A 16,291-nucleotide genomic window follows, 5' to 3' on the forward strand; every position below is an offset into this window, starting at 1 on the left:
CAGTTTTTGACAGGTTCAGTTTCAGATAGAGGGAGGACATGATGTTAGAGAGAGACATCTGTGTGTAATGGAGTGTGCGTTGGACAAATGTAAAAGAGGAGGTTGGACAGAAATGACATCACAAATCTTTTTGAAGCTAGAGGAGGTTCCTGCTTAGTGGCAGTGCAATGCATCATGGAACTTGTAGTATTAGAGCACAATAACTCAGGAGAAAGGAAGTTGTCGATTAACCCCATGAGAGCTAGATCCAGCACTGAAGATGTGCTGCTACAGCATGATAAAAGGTAATATTGCTAAAATAAAGACAGTGGATGTTTTCAGTAGCACATAATTGCAAGATTTATGAAAAAAAAAAAATTATTGTAGTGGACAACTTATTTAAGTCTGAAGTTCCAGCCTGGACTCACCGGACTCAAGTTAGTCTGCAGTTAGCTATTAGTTATTAGCTATTCGATTTTCATGTATGGCAGTTAGCTATTAGTTATTAGTTAGCTATTCGATTTTCATATATGGCAGTTAGCTATTTGTTATTAGTTAGCTATTCGATTTTCATGTATGGTTAATTATACATAGAGTGGATATTGTTTGGGTAAAATTTTGATCAGGACTTTGAGATGTTTATTTTGACTACTTGTGGTCCTGGGTTATTCACGTAAATCGCTTATGCCGCACATAATCAAACGCACTCAATCGTACGTAAATTCAATTTGAAAACAGGTACCCTTGACCACTAGTATTAAAAATGAACATATCAATGTCCTGAATAATATTTACCAAAAAAATTATCAATTCTGTGTAGTTCAGAAGTTATTCACGTAAATCGCTTATGTCGCGCATAATCAAACACACTCAATCATACGTAAGTTCAATTTGAAAACAGGTACTCTAGACCACTAGTACTCAAAATGACCAGCTCAATGTCCTGAACAATATTTGCCAAAAAAATTATCAACTCTATGTGTAGTTCAGAAGTTATTCACGTAAATCGCTTATTTTTGTATGTTAACAGAACCTTGGAAGAGTTTCACCAGTAACTTGCTAGAACTATCATCAAAATGTACTTCATGGCCAGAATGTTGTCAACTACATCCAGTAAGACATTAATTATTCACAGAATCAGCTTACCTTGAACCACAAGTAGTCAAATGAAACAAGTTCAAGTTCTGCACATAATCTGAAATAAAATATCACAACTCTGTATAGTTCAGAAGCGAAAAGGAAAAATCACTTATTTCCATGTGTGAAAATAAACATGGTAAAATGTCGTTAATAATGTATTAGGTGTGTTTTCAAAATGTTTTATACCTTGTCAGTAAACAATGCAATCAGTTTGGGAGTTAGGCCGGAGTCACACACATATAAAAATGCAGTCCGTTTTTGATGGCCGAGATAAGCAGAAAATTTCCTGAACAGTGATCCGTATTCAATGCGAGGATGCAATTTTTTCTCCTACAATTATCCGTGTGCCATCCGTGTGGCATCCGTATGGCGAAATTTTCTCGACGGCTTGCAAAATGGACATAGAATGGTTCCATGGCCTCAAATATTCCTTATAACATTTATACAGTCTATATATACACTGTGTTCCAAATTATTATGCAAATAATATTTCCTCATATTTTCTCTAAATTACCTATCTGAATTGCAGTCATTGTTATTTTCCAGTCATCTACTATTCTAGTATAATTGCAATGTTTTGGAAAAAACTGCCTATGAAAACAGTATCTTTTTAAAAAAAAATAAACACTCAAAATGCATGTTCCAAATTATTATGCACAGCAGAGTTTTCAACCTCTTTTTTTTATTTTGAACAAAAAAAGGTCAATTGTGAAGTTATAAGCATTATCAGCTTATTACAAAATGAAATCAAACAGTTTTCAAGTGAAAACTTTATTCTAGGTGATGTTACATTTGCACATAGGACTCCTTGTTCGAAAAAAGCTTCTGAACTCTCTCGTCCATTGAATTTGTCAGTTTTTGGATGGTTTCTGCTTCATTTGTTTTGCATGTGGACAGAATACCCTCCCAGAGCTGTTGCTTAGATGTGAACTGCCTCCCGCCATCATAGACACTCCTTTTGATGATGCTCCAGAGGTTCTCAATGGGGTTGAGGTCAGGGGAAGATGGTGGCCACACCATAAGTTTGTCCTCTTTTATGCCCATAGCAGCCAGAGATGCAGATGTGTTTTTTGCAGCATGAGATGGTGCATTATCATGCATGAAAATGATCTTGCTGCGGTTCTTCCTCTTGAACCATGGCAGGAAGTGTTGTTTTAGAAACTCCACATAGATTATGGAGTTCATCTTTACCCCTTCAGGGATCATAAAGGGGCCGACAATCTCTCTCCCCATGATTCGAGCCCAAAACATTACTCCACCTCCTTGTTGGCGCCTTAGCCGTGTTTTCATGGGGTGTCCATCAACCAGCCATCCTCCACTCCATCCATCTGGACCATCGAGCGTTGCGCGGCACTCATCGGTGAACAAAACAGTTTGGAAGTCAGTCTTCGTTTGTTTTAAGTTTCTTTTTATTAGTTTTACACAAATAACAGATAGGTAAATGGTAACATGTGGATTTGAGATACATCAGTATGACATATAACCCAATCTCGGGAAGGCTAGTTCAATAATAACATGTAACATTAGTGATGAACATGTAGATAAACATGTGGATAAACATAAGATTACAGTAAGATGCAATCATTAAGAAAGTTCAGATTTGAAGTCTTGTGACTTCCCGAAGGCTAGATCAGAAACCAAAAACAACTCCACATTAATGCGACATTTAACCAATACACACATACTGTAAATAGAAAGAAAGAAGAGGAGAAAGGGGGTAGGTGATAGATTCACTAGAAGGGGAGGGTTCGGCTTATCGTAAAATAGGTGCAAGGGATTTAGAGGGGGGACATCGACACGTTCATTTCTGGATTAGGAAGAGATCCAAACCTCTAAAGAGATTTCTAATTGTTAATGAGAGCCAAATACTCATCACTAGATCTGAAAGATTTCCAGGGGACCTATGTTGTGTGGAATTTCTCTTGTGAGAAAAAAGTGAAAGCAGAAATTTCTTCTATATAGTATAACTGGTCCACTTTGTTGACCCAATCTGAAATGCTCGGGCAGTTTTTAGTCAACCAGTGGACTGGGATAAGAAGCTTAGCTGCTGATAGAAGGAAAGCCAACAGGGATTTATTTTTATATTTCGAGTTGTCCCCCTTCCAGTTTAAAAAAATGAGTGTCAGGGAGGGTGGATGTAGTAATTTGCATATTTTAGTTATATATTTTAATACTTCTTTCCAAAAAGTTTGTAGTATTTCACAAGACCACCACATATGCAGAAAAGTACCAACGTCTTTAGTACATCTCCAACAGGTTGGTGAAGAATTGGGATACCAAAGATGAGATAGAGTTGGGGTAGTGTACCATCTAGTGACTATTTTATACGAATTTTCCTGTACTCTTATACAACTAGATGGGCCATGCGAATTTTTGTAAATTTGATCTACCTCCCAGTCCTGAAATTCAGTATCAAGGTCTTTTTCCCAGTTATGTATGTAAGCTCTGTGATATATGTGATGCAGTAACCCCTGTAACAGGTAGGGGGCGCTGCATGGTCTCCCCGGAATCTGCACGGAGTTGTATTGAGGCCGTGAGAATTGACCTGCAGTGATGTCAGGATCACGTGACCAGTCCATGTGATCCATTACTGTGGGTGTGGTTACAGGTACATAACGTGACCAGAGTGTGGGTCACATGTTCCTGTGTGGTTCCAGTGTTTGGACCTGAAGGGTCCAAGTGCAAAATCCCTGAGGGAGTTCCTGAGGGCTCGGTGTGTTCCTGTGTTGGAAGCCTGGGAGGAGGCTTCCTGGAAAGCACCTGCTGGCGTGGGAGGTCCTAGTAGGAGGACCGGATCCCGGAGCCGTGCACAGTGGAACTGGGGAAGCTGGAGTCCTTCGGTGAGGTCTGGACTGACTAGTGTGTGCCGGCCAGGCAAGTTGGTGATCCCTGTAAGGCAGCTTACCCGGAGGTGTGGACTGGCGAGGAGTCAGCAGGTGGAGCCGGAGCTCCCGTCAGGTATCGTACAGGCCGTAGTGCTTGTGAAGTCTATGAACTATGTGGTCTCCCTTGGGAACTGGTTAAGGGAGGACCAGCGTGTTAGTGTCCGTGAGGCAAAGCCGTACACTGAAGTGTTAGAAGCTGCAAGTAAATATTACCAGTTGGTGCCTGTTGTGTTTCATGTTATGAACTGTGCGTAACCCGGTTTATGAGGCTTAATAAACCGCATGGACTGCTTTGTTTTATAAACCCGTGCCCGTGTGCTTGAATATCGCGGCCAAGTGAGTGTCCCCCAACACTCTCAGTGAGAGAAACCTTACAATTGGTGGAGAATTTTGGCAACAATCCCGCTAGCACACGTGGAGTTAATTGCTGTGGCAGAGCCACGAAGGTGACAAGCATCTAGCGGTAACTCGGCGGGGTTACGAAAGTGACAAGCGTCTGCTGTGACTCGGCGGGGTCACAAAGGTGACAAGCGGCAGCGGTGGAGCCGTGCAGAGCCGTGTGGAGAGTAGCCGTGGTTGCAGCGAGAGGTTCCACAGCAGGCGGAGCTGTAGTGGCTTGTGGTTGGCAGCACCTGGAGGTGCCGGTTGTGTGTGACTGCAGCGGGAGCTGTGGCGGTACCAGCAGGAGCTGGTGAAAGTGACAGAGAAAAAAAAAAAAAAAATTTCTTTTTGTGCAGACTCTTAAAAGGCCAGTACAAGCCCAGAGACATTGGGGTGTACTGTGTGAACTGGGGCCTGAGTGCCGTGGGGGAGTCCACGGGGTGTATCCCAGGGAGGGGAGTATCCCTAATAGTGAGCGGTGGCCCAAACGGGGATGGTTGCCCAAAAGGGGGCGGAGACCCAAAAAGGGGCGGTAACCCGAATAGGGGTAATGGCCCAAAAAGGGGTGGAATCCCGAAGGGGGGCTGAATCTCGAACCGGGGTGGTATCAAAAAGCGGAGCACTTGCCCAGAAAGGGGGCAGAGCCAAAAAAGGGGCGGCAATCAGTGAGGTGTCACGACTGTGTCCTTTTTGGCTGGATGGAAAGTGTGTGCAAGGGTTGATAGACCCGGGGAGAGAAGCGTCTGTGCTGGGAACCCGTCCAGGAGATTCTGTGTCACCTGGCGACACTGAATATCTCCAGGTAGCCACTATCTACATTGTCGCAGCGGAGGTTTCCACATACCATGAGGTGGTTGTAGACCCGATCTTGCCGTATCCTATGGTAATAGGACAAGATTTGGTAGCACTGTGGGAAAAGGCTGAAGTGTTTGTGGATATAATGTGGATGTCAGTTAGTAATGTTGAGAAGGCAGGCCTGACCAGAGGGAAAGGTGCGACTGTCCAACTAACTGACCTGACGTCACCTGAAGTGTGCCACAATACGACTGATAGTGGTCTGCTGGATAAAACACGTGGAGCTGACACCCAGACAGAGAGTGACTTGCAGGGTCATCAGACTGTGGGGTGTGACACAGATTCTGGGGGTGACTGTGACAAATCATGGCCAGTAACAAGCGCATATGCCCTGGTGACAGGTGGAGGACGGGGTCCAGGACCTGTGGTAACGGGTGGAGGACGGGGTCCAGGACCTGTGGTAACAATAATTAATAACAATAATAATAATAATAATAATTAGTAACAATAACAATTCAATACAATTAAATGTCATAAGGACTTCAAAAATGGCGTTATTAGACGTAGGCGCCGCGAGCTAAATTTCCAGCGCTTTGCCTTTTGCTGATTCGTCAGACCGCTCGCGGTCGGTGGCCAGTAGGAATCGCTGGGAGAATTTAGTTGTGATTTTTAAGAGTTTTAGACGTGTGTGAAAGAAATACTGCAAAGTTAGAATGCTTTAATAAATAGAAGTGTTGATACTTTATTATTATAAATGAACAAAATGCAAAGAGAATGAAAAAGAAGGAAATCAAATCAGGATTCGGCATCCTTCGAAATCGCATCAAAGAACGTATTCTTCTGTGTACACTCGCACAAAGTCATGGATGATGTAGGATTATAGCCGGGTGTATAAACCATTATACAAAACGGGGGGGAATGATCATCATTTACATAGGAAGGTTAAAATACAGTCGTTGACTGAAACAGAAACAGCTGTGTAGGAGGCTTAATACTGGGCGAAGAACAGCCGAACTCTATACAAAGGTGAGGTTGTGGAAGACAGTTTCATGTTATAGATCTTTCACCATTAAAGTAGAGAGGAGTGCAGTGGATCCCGGGCGCTGCTGCTACTAAGGTTAATCCTCAGGTATGTGTTGTGAATTCTGTTTGTGGGCTCCCCCGGTGGTGTTTTATGGTAGTGCCACTTATGTGCCTTCTTCTATCCCTGATCACCTGTTGCCACCCATTAGGGAAGTTTCCTATTTAAGGCTGCTTGGCTGTTAGTCCTATGCCGGCCAACAATGTATCAGTAGCATTCTGTTGCATTTTCCTGCCTCAAGTTCCTGTTCAGCTAAGGCTACTTTCACACTAGCGTCGGGCTCGGCCCGTCGCCGTGCGTCGGGCCGAGGTCCCCGACGCTAGCGTTGTCCCCGCCGCACAACGGGGGCAGCGGATGCATTTTTCCCACGCATCCGCTGCCCCATTGTGAGGTGCGGGGAAGTGCGGGGAGGTGGGGGCGGAGTTCCGACTGCGCATGCGCGGTCGGAAAAAGCGGACCGTCGGGAGCAAAAAAACGTTACATGTAACGTTTTTTTCTCCCGACGGTCCGCTACCATACGCCCAAGCGTCGCAAAACGGATTCACCGTTTGGCAATGCGTCGCAAATGCGTCGCAAATGCGTCGCTAATGTTAGTCTATGGCGAAAAAACGTATCCAGCAAAAACTTTTGCTGGATGCGGCGTTTTGCAAAAACGACGCATTTGCGACGTATTGCAGTTAACGCTAGTGTGAAAGTAGCCTTAGTTGATTTTTGTTTCTAGTTAATGCTATTTCTTGTCCAGCGTGCTGCAATGTGACTCTCTGTAGCTGGAAGCTCTTGTGGACTGAAATTGCCACTCCAGTGGCATGAGTTGTCACTGGAGTTTTAAAGTAATTTCAGGATGGTGTTTTTGAGTAGTGTTTTGAAGTTGACCGTGAAGTAACTCTTTCCTATCCTTCTGCTATCTAGAAAGCGGACCTCAATGTGCTAAATCTGCTGTTCATCCTACGTATGTCTTTTCCTCTTAACTCACCGTCAATATCTGTGGGGGGCCGCTATCTCCTTTTGGGGTTCATCTCTGGAGGTAAGGCAGGCCTGTATATTCCTCTAATAGGGGTAGTTAGATCTCCGGCTGGCGCGTGGTGTCTAGGGCATCGTAGGAACACCCCTCGGCTACTTCCAGTGTTGTGTCAGGTTCAGGTCACGGTCAACTTTAGTTTCCATCACCCGAGAGCTAGTCCGTTTTGTTATTTTTATTTCCCTGCCATTGGGGTAATCATGACAGTTTGGCCGGCCAGATGTGTTAAAACTATGCACTAAAGCAGGAAAGGATGAGTAAAGGTTTTTTTTCTCTGTGTTTGAAAGTGCACCTTAGTTGCTCATTTGTGCTCCTTGCTTAAACTGCAGTCTTCAGCCTTTTTTTTTTCCTCTCCTCTTAATCTCTGAATGGCTTTGGTTACACCTGTTTGAATCATGGATCCACAGAGTTTGGTTGCAGGTCTGAATAACCTGGCTACAAAGGTCCAGAACTTACAAGATTTTGTTATACGTGCTCCAATGTCTGAACCTAAGATCCCTATGCCTGAATTTTTTACCGGAGACAGATCCCGTTTTTTGAATTTCAGAGAGAATTGTAAATTGTTTTTGTCTCTGAGATCTCACTCTGCTGGTGATCCTGCACAACAGGTTAAGATTGTTATTTCTCTACTGCGGGGTGACCCACAAAGTTGGGCATTTGCATTGTCGCCAGGGGATCCTGCGTTATTAAATGTAGATGTGTTTTTTCTGGCTTTGGGGTTGCTTTATGAGGAACCTAATTTAGAGATTTTGGCTGAGAAAGCCTTGATGGCTCTTTCCCAAGGGCAAGATGAAGCTGAGATATACTGCCAAAAATTTCGTAAATGGTCGGTGCTTACTAAATGGAATGAGTGCGCTCTAGCAGCTAATTTCAGAGAAGGTCTCTCTGATGCCGTGAAGGATGTCATGGTGGGGTTCCCTGTGCCTACAGGTCTGAATGATGCCATGAAATTGGCTATCCAGATTGATCGGCGTTTACGGGAGCGCAAATCTGTGCACCATTTGGCGGTGTCTTCTGAGCAAAAACCTGTGCACCATATGGCGGTATCTTCTGAGCAAAGACCTGTGCACCATATGGCGGTATCTTCTGAGCAAAAACCTGTGCACCATTTGGCGGTGACCTCTGAAAAGGCACCAGAGCATATGCAATGCGATAGTGTTTTGTCTAGAGGCGAACGACAGAATTACAGGCGCAAAAATGGGTTGTGCTTCTACTGTGGAGATCCAGCTCATGTTATATCAGCATGCTCTAAACGCATAAAAAAGGTTGATAAAAAGGTTGATAAATCTTTTTCTATGGGTACCTTGCAGTCTAAATTTCTTTTGTCCGTGACATTGATTTGTACTTTATCATCTGTTACCGTGGATGCTTATGTGGATTCTGGCGCCGCTCTGAGTCTCATGGATTGGTCCTTTGCCAAGCGTTGTGGGTTTGATTTAGAGCCTCTGGAAGTTTCTATTCCCCTAAAGGGTATTGATTCTACACCTTTGGCTAGCAATAAACCACAATATTGGACACAAGTGACTATGCATCTTACCCCAGACCATCAGGAGATTATTCGTTTCCTTGTGTTATACAATCTACATGACGTTTTAGTACTTGGATTACCATGGTTACAAATTCATAATCCAGTCTTGGACTGGAGATCAATGTCTGTGCTGAGCTGGGGATGTCAGGGGATTCATGGGGATGCACCTTTGGTTCCCATTTCTTCATCTACTCCCTCTGAGATCCCAGCATTTCTGTCAGATTTTTATGATGTTTTTCAGGAGCCTAAAATTGATTCTCTCCCTCCTCACAGAGAGTGTGACTGCGCTATTGAGTTGATTCCCGGTAGTAAATTTCCTAAGGGTCGCTTGTTTAATTTGTCTGTACCTGAACATACTGCTATGCGGGAGTATATCAGAGAATCTTTGGAAAAGGGTCATATTCGCCCCTCTTTGTCTCCTCTAGGGGCAGGGTTTTTCTTTATGGGTAAAAAGGATGGTTCATTGAGACCTTGTATCGACTATCGACTTCTGAATAAGATTACAGTTAAATACCAGTACCCGTTACCTTTACTGACTGATCTGTTTGCTCGCATAAAGGGGGCTAAGTGGTTCACTAAGATCGATCTACGTGGTGCGTATAATTTGGTGCGGATTAAGCAGGGGGATGAGTGGAAGACCGAATTTAATACGCCTGAAGGCCATTTTGAGTATTTGGTAATGCCTTTCGGTCTCGCGAATGCCCCTTCCGTTTTTCAGTCCTTTATGCACGATATTTTCCGTGAATATCTGGATAAATTTATGATTGTGTATTTGGATGATATTCTGATTTTTTCGGAGGACTGGGAATCTCATGTTCAACAGGTCAGGAGAGTTTTTCAGGTTTTGCGAGCTAATTCTCTTTTTGTGAAGGGCTCAAAGTGTATTTTTGGGGTTCAGAGAATTTCCTTTCTGGGATATATTTTTTCCCCTTCATCTATGGAGATGGACCCTGTTAAGGTTCAGGCTATTTGTGATTGGATACAACCTACTTCTCTAAAGAGTCTTCAGAAATTCTTGGGATTTGCTAATTTCTATCGCCGATTCATAGCGGGTTTTTCTGCCATTGCTAAACCTTTGACTGATTTGACCAAAAAGGGTGCTGATGTTGCTAATTGGTCCTCTGCGGCTGTGGAGGCCTTTCGGGAGCTTAAGCGCCGCTTTTCTTCTGCTCCTGTGTTGCGCCAGCCTGATGTGTCGCTCCCTTTCCAGGTTGAAGTAGATGCTTCCGAGATCGGAGCAGGTGCAGTTTTGTCGCAGAAAGGTCCTGACTGCTCAGTGATGAGACCATGTGCGTTTTTCTCTCGAAAGTTTTCGCCCGCTGAGCGAAATTATGATGTTGGAAATCGGGAGCTCTTGGCCATGAAGTGGGCATTTGAGGAGTGGCGTCACTGGCTTGAGGGTGCTAGACACCAGGTGGTGGTCTTGACTGACCACAAGAATCTAATTTATCTTGAGTCAGCCAGGCGTCTGAATCCTAGACAGGCGCGCTGGTCGTTGTTTTTCTCCCGATTTAACTTTGTGATTTCATATCTGCCTGGCTCTAAGAATGTGAGGGCGGATGCCCTCTCTAGGAGTTTTGAGCCTGACTCGCCTGGTGATTCCGAACCTACTGGCATCCTGAAGGATGGGGTGATATTGTCAGCTGTCTCCCCAGACCTGCGGCGCTCTTTGCAGGAGTTTCAGGTGGATAGGCCTGATCGTTGTCCGCCTGGTAGACTGTTTGTCCCTGATGACTGGACCAGTAGAGTTATCTCGGAGGTTCATTCTTCCGCGTTGGCAGGTCATCCTGGAATTTTTGGCACCAGGGATTTGGTGTCTAGGTCCTTCTGGTGGCCTTCCTTGTCTCGAGATGTGCGTATTTTTGTGCAGTCTTGTGATGTTTGTGCTCGGGCCAAGCCCTGCTGTTCTCGGGCCAGTGGGTTGTTGTTGCCCTTGCCTATTCCTAAGAGGCCTTGGACGCACATCTCTATGGACTTTATTTCTGACCTTCCTGTTTCTCGTAGGATGTCTGTCATTTGGGTGGTGTGTGACCGTTTTTCCAAGATGGTTCATTTGGTACCTTTGCCCAAATTGCCCTCCTCCTCTGAGCTGGTCCCTCTATTTTTTCAGAATGTGGTGCGTTTGCATGGTATTCCTGAGAATATAGTGTCTGACAGGGGTACTCAGTTTGTGTCTAGATTTTGGCGGGCGTTCTGTGCCAGGATGGGCATCGACTTGTCTTTTTCGTCTGCATTCCATCCTCAGACTAATGGCCAGACTGAGCGTACTAATCAGACTTTGGAGACTTACTTGAGGTGTTTTGTGTCCGCTGATCAGGATGATTGGCTTGATTTTTTGCCATTGGCAGAGTTTGCCCTCAACAATCGGGCCAGTTCTGCCACTTTGGTTTCTCCATTTTTTTGTAATTCAGGGTTTCACCCTCGTTTTTCATCCGGTCAATTGGAGTCTTCGGATTGTCCTGGAGTAGATGCTGTGGTTGATAGAATGCATCAGATTTGGGGACAGGTTGTGGACAATCTGAAGTTGTCCCAGGAGAAGACTCAACAGTTCACTAATCGTCATCGGCGTGTTGGTCCTCGTCTTTGTGTTGGGGACCTGGTTTGGCTGTCTTCTCGATTTGTTCCTATGAAGGTCTCGTCTCCTAAGTTTAAGCCTCGGTTTATCGGCCCTTATAGGATTCTGGAGGTTCTCAATCCTGTGTCCTTTCGTTTGGACCTCCCAGCATCTTTTACTATTCATAATGTTTTTCATCGGTCATTATTGCGGAGGTATGAGGTACCGGTTGTTCCTTCTGCTGATCCTCCTGCTCCTGTGCTGGTTGAGGGTGAATTGGAGTATGTGGTGGAAAAGATCTTGGACTCCCGTGTTTCCAGACGGAAACTTCAGTATCTGGTTAAGTGGAAAGGCTATGGTCAGGAGGATAATTCTTGGGTGACAGCATCTGATGTTCATGCTCCTGATTTGGTTCGTGCATTTCATAGTGCTCATCCAGATCGCCCTGGTGGTTCTGGTGAGGGTTCGGTGCCCCCTCCTTAAGGGGGGGGGTACTGTTGTGAATTCTGTTTGTGGGCTCCCCCGGTGGTGTTTTATGATAGTGCCACTTATGTGCCTTCTTCTATCCCTGATCACCTGTTGCCACCCATTAGGGGAGTTTCCTATTTAAGGCTGCTTGGCTGTTAGTCCTATGCCGGCCAACAATGTATCAGTAGCATTCTGTTACATTTTCCTGCCTCAAGTTCCTGTTCAGCTAAGTTGATTTTTGTTTCTAGTTAATGCTATTTCTTGTCCAGTGTGCTGCAATGTGACTCTCTGTAGCTGGAAGCTCTTGCGGACTGAAATTGCCACTCCAGTGGCATGAGTTGTCACTGGAGTTTTAAAGTAATTTCAGGATGGTGTTTTTGAGTAGTGTTTTGAAGTTGACCGTGAAGTAACTCTTTCCTATCCTTCTGCTATCTAGAAAGCGGACCTCACTGTGCTAAATCTGCTGTTCATCCTACGTATGTCTTTTCCTCTTAACTCACCGTCAATATCTGTGGGGGGCCGCTATCTCCTTTTGGGGTTCATCTCTGGAGGTAAGGCAGGCCTGTATATTCCTCTAATAGGGGTAGTTAGATCTCCGGCTGGCGCGTGGTGTCTAGGGCATCGTAGGAACACCCCTCGGCTACTTCCAGTGTTGTGTCAGGTTCAGGTCACAGTCAACTTTAGTTTCCATCACCCGAGAGCTAGTCCGTTTTTTGTTATTTTTACTTCCCTGCCATTGGGGTAATCATGACAGGTATGCTTAAGGGAGGAGTAGGTTCTACGCAAACATTTTTATTTATCCTCTGTTCCGGGATCCACCTCACTGATCTTTCCTTTCCTTGTTGTGTCCTCTTTCCATTTGGTCTGCATACGGCGGATATTGGATAATATCTAACTCTTTACATAGTTGTGCCGCACACAACCTGTTTAGATGAGCGACCAACCCTCTGACTTGCCCTGACTAGTGATGAGCGAATATACTGGTTACTCGAGATTTCTCGAGCACGCTCAGGGGTCCTCTGAGTATTTTTTAGTGCTCAGAGATTTAGTTTTTCGTGCCGCAGCTGAATGATTTACATCTCTTAACCAGCTTGATTACATGTGGGGATTCCCTAGCAACCAGGCAACCCCCACATGTACTTATGCTGGCTAACAGATGTAAATCATTCAGCTGAGGTGAGGAAAACTAAATCTCCGAGCACTAAAAAATACTCGGAGGACCCCCGAGCATGCTCGGGAAATCTCGAGTAACGAGTATATTCGCTCATCACTAGCCCTGACCTGTTGCCCACAGTGTTACACAGGGAGCACCTCTTGTATTTTCTCTCTTCAGGTCTTTCACCATAGGCAGACCGAGCCATGGTCTTCAGCTGAGGACCATAGTTGGATGTGAGACTAGTCTGACTCTTCTTGGTATTTTGCAGCACTGCATCAGGTGATTCGCAGTCGTGGGACCCGTCAATCACCTGCTGTGGCACTTGGACTTTCTGGACTTGGTTTCTCTATTGCTATGGTCCACGGCCGGATCTTTAAAGTATATTATCTCTGAAAAAAATATCACTGGCTGTAATCAGGCAGCCAGGCTCTGATTAATGCTGCCTATTGTTTGGGCAGCATAAATCAAGCAACAGGTTTCTTTTAATGGTAACCCGAAGAAAGCCAGCAAGGATTACTATAAATAAAATGGCTCAGTGCTTTCCTAGCATTCTGTAGGGGTCCCAGTGACTTCACCTCCAGGCAATCGGCATAGGTGACATATCCTAGTTATATACCACCACTGTATAAGGCGGGCTGATTATGATACTAAAGATCACTCTCCTTCTTACTGGGCAGAAGTGTAAGTTTAAGGCTTTAAACATTCCAAAGATATTGCATTATTCCTTCCCATAGCATGCTGGTCTTTGGGGTTCTAGGATCCCTGGCGATCCTGAGGATGGGGCTCTTGATAAAGGGAACGAGGCTTGGCATAGTCCAATCTCGAAATGAGCGGTAGGTGCACATGCTCAACCTCCGCACCATTCATTGTGTATGGGACTGCTGGAAATAGCTGAGTGCTAAGCTTGGTTTATAAGCTCCAGTGTTCTTTTTTGGAGATTTTTTTGGGGTATGAGAAGTTGGGACTCCAGCAGCCAGTAAGTCAACCCTTATCTTTAGAAGAGGGGACGATTTACTAAACTAGAAATCACCCTTTAAACTCACCATGTAATTACATGGATGAAATGGGTCTGACACGTTCTCCACCCGATCATTCAAAGGGAGGGTAGGGTGCGATCTTCTTTGATGTCCTTATGCCTCAATAGGTTTGTTTTTATCACCAGATGCTAAAAAATGCTCTGGACAAATAACTTTAAGCTTCATATTCTAATATACAGGGGTGCATATGCTGGCATAAATGTCTATTCATATTATTATTTTTATACTATGTGGATAGGTAGATGCTGTCCTGCCGGTTGCATGGCCAGAAGGGTCACCAGACCTTACCCAGATTGACTTGATTTTTATTTGGGAAGTTATAAAAAATGAGGTTTGTTTAAGAAAATCATGCACAATTGATAACATTCAACTATTATTTAAACTGTACACCGACTTCTGCACCCCCTGTATACCAATACCATATAATAAGTATGTTAAAATGCTGATTGTATAATCTGTATGTGGAAAGAACACAGCCTTACATATAAGTTGTGGGTCCACTATTATTATTATTCCTTTTTTATCTCTTCCTTTACAGATGGCTTTAATCAAAGTGTCTTATCATATCTTGAAGTAACAAGATCTTCTCCGGAGAGAGGAATATCCACTTTCTAAGAAGATGTTGGAAGAAAAGACATAGAATATTTTTATTTCTCTAAGGTCCTAAGCCTTTCGTACAGTCCAGACATGTTCTGCTGGAGGAGGGCTTTGCCTCTTTCTCTGCGCTTCTTTCAGATGCGTAGTATCAGTTCGGATCCGCTCCTGGATCAGTTGATGACTAGCACAAACCAATTCCAGATTTTTCAACTCATTGGCATCCATAAGTCTAAGCTTACAGTACATCATGTGGGTTGCGCCATCAATACATTATGGGAGCTTCAGAAGGGGAAGCCGAGTGCAAACGCAAATCATGAAACCGTCCGAAATCACCCGGAATTTATTGCTCTTCGGATCCTGGCAGAAAATAAAATTGACTTTATGAGCGACACCACCCTGGTGAATACGCTGTATGCCGTTATAAGGTACGAGCCACTTGCTCCATTGCTCGGTCCTTATGTTGCATCTCGTTTACCATTGTTGTATTCTGTATTTCAAGGTTTAATGTGGAAGCGCACGACTCTTTGGTGCAGCAGCTGCTAATGGAAGGCTGGAGAAGACTGGAAAAGTAAGGCTGGTGGAATGTTTGATTACCAATCCCAGCAGCCATTTTGCCATTTAGTTGCCCAGCATTAGCTCTTTGGCTCTTGAGGTTCGTCATGCTGTGTGTTGCCCAAAGGTTTTCCGCATTGTATCCCTCTTCTCCCACTAGTATACACGTCATAGCATTTCATTGTAGCATCGTAAACATGAGACAAGATGCACAGCCAGGACAGTGGAGTCCTGCACTTTTGCAACTGCGGACTGGAAAAACGAAACCTAAAAAGTTAGATCAATAAATTACTTTTTTATAAAGAAATCTTTTGGATTTTATCCTATATAACTGTATGGCGCATTGTTTGTTATTTTGTATTTATATGATTGATTGTATGTTTTTACCTCTTTCAGGTTTGAACCGGAGACGTTGTCGAAATTCTCAGTTTGTTTGGAAAAACTAGATCTGGGCAGCAGTCCGTTAATGGGAAAGGTAGCCAATGCCCTGAACACGGGCCTGGAGAACATACAAAATATTAGGTAAGCGGTCACCAGTATCTAAGACTACTGGAAGTGATTTAAAGGGATCCTGTCAGGTCACAGTGGCTCTCTCAGAGCTGAAATAATTGTCTTCACAGTCCTTATGTTTCCAAAGGTAATTTATTCCTATTTACTTATATCTACTACTTCCCTATTGTAGTATAACCTGATATGTTTGGTGATGGGTCGACTCCAAAGGGGAAAACTCCTCCTCAGGATGTGAGTTATCTCTGACCAGAGGTGTTGTTTTCATAGAACTATCCGGATAGTGAATGAGGGCAATACAAATGTGGAGGATATGCATAACTTTATGCTACAGGAAGGGCATGATTTTATTGCTGGATTATGGCAAGTAAATCATCATGTCAGCAGTTTGCGAGTCCTGAGTGACCTGACAGGTTTCCTTTAAGAAGCTAACGAGGAGTGGTCCCCATTGACCCCTTAAAGTGGACGCATCACTGTCAAACATATCAAGTTATTTTACAGCGGAGAGATAGCACATATAACTAAATATACAATAAATTACCTTTGGAAGCAATAGGACTGTTAAACAGTCATTTTAGTTCCGCCAAAGTCGTGGTAAATACAGCTCATGGGA

At 44.1% G+C, this 16,291-nt stretch overlaps 1 pseudogene; it reads left to right on the forward strand.

Annotated features, from left to right (window-relative positions):
• The first annotated feature begins 1,017 nt into the window (after positions 1-1,017).
• The window catches only part of LOC143784348 (FAST kinase domain-containing protein 1, mitochondrial-like), a 44,109-nt pseudogene continuing 28,835 nt past the window's right edge, over positions 1,018-16,291 (forward strand).

The sequence above is a fragment of the Ranitomeya variabilis genome, chromosome 7 (genome assembly GCF_051348905.1).
Source record: "Ranitomeya variabilis isolate aRanVar5 chromosome 7, aRanVar5.hap1, whole genome shotgun sequence".
NCBI classification, from domain to species: Eukaryota; Metazoa; Chordata; class Amphibia; order Anura; family Dendrobatidae; genus Ranitomeya; species Ranitomeya variabilis.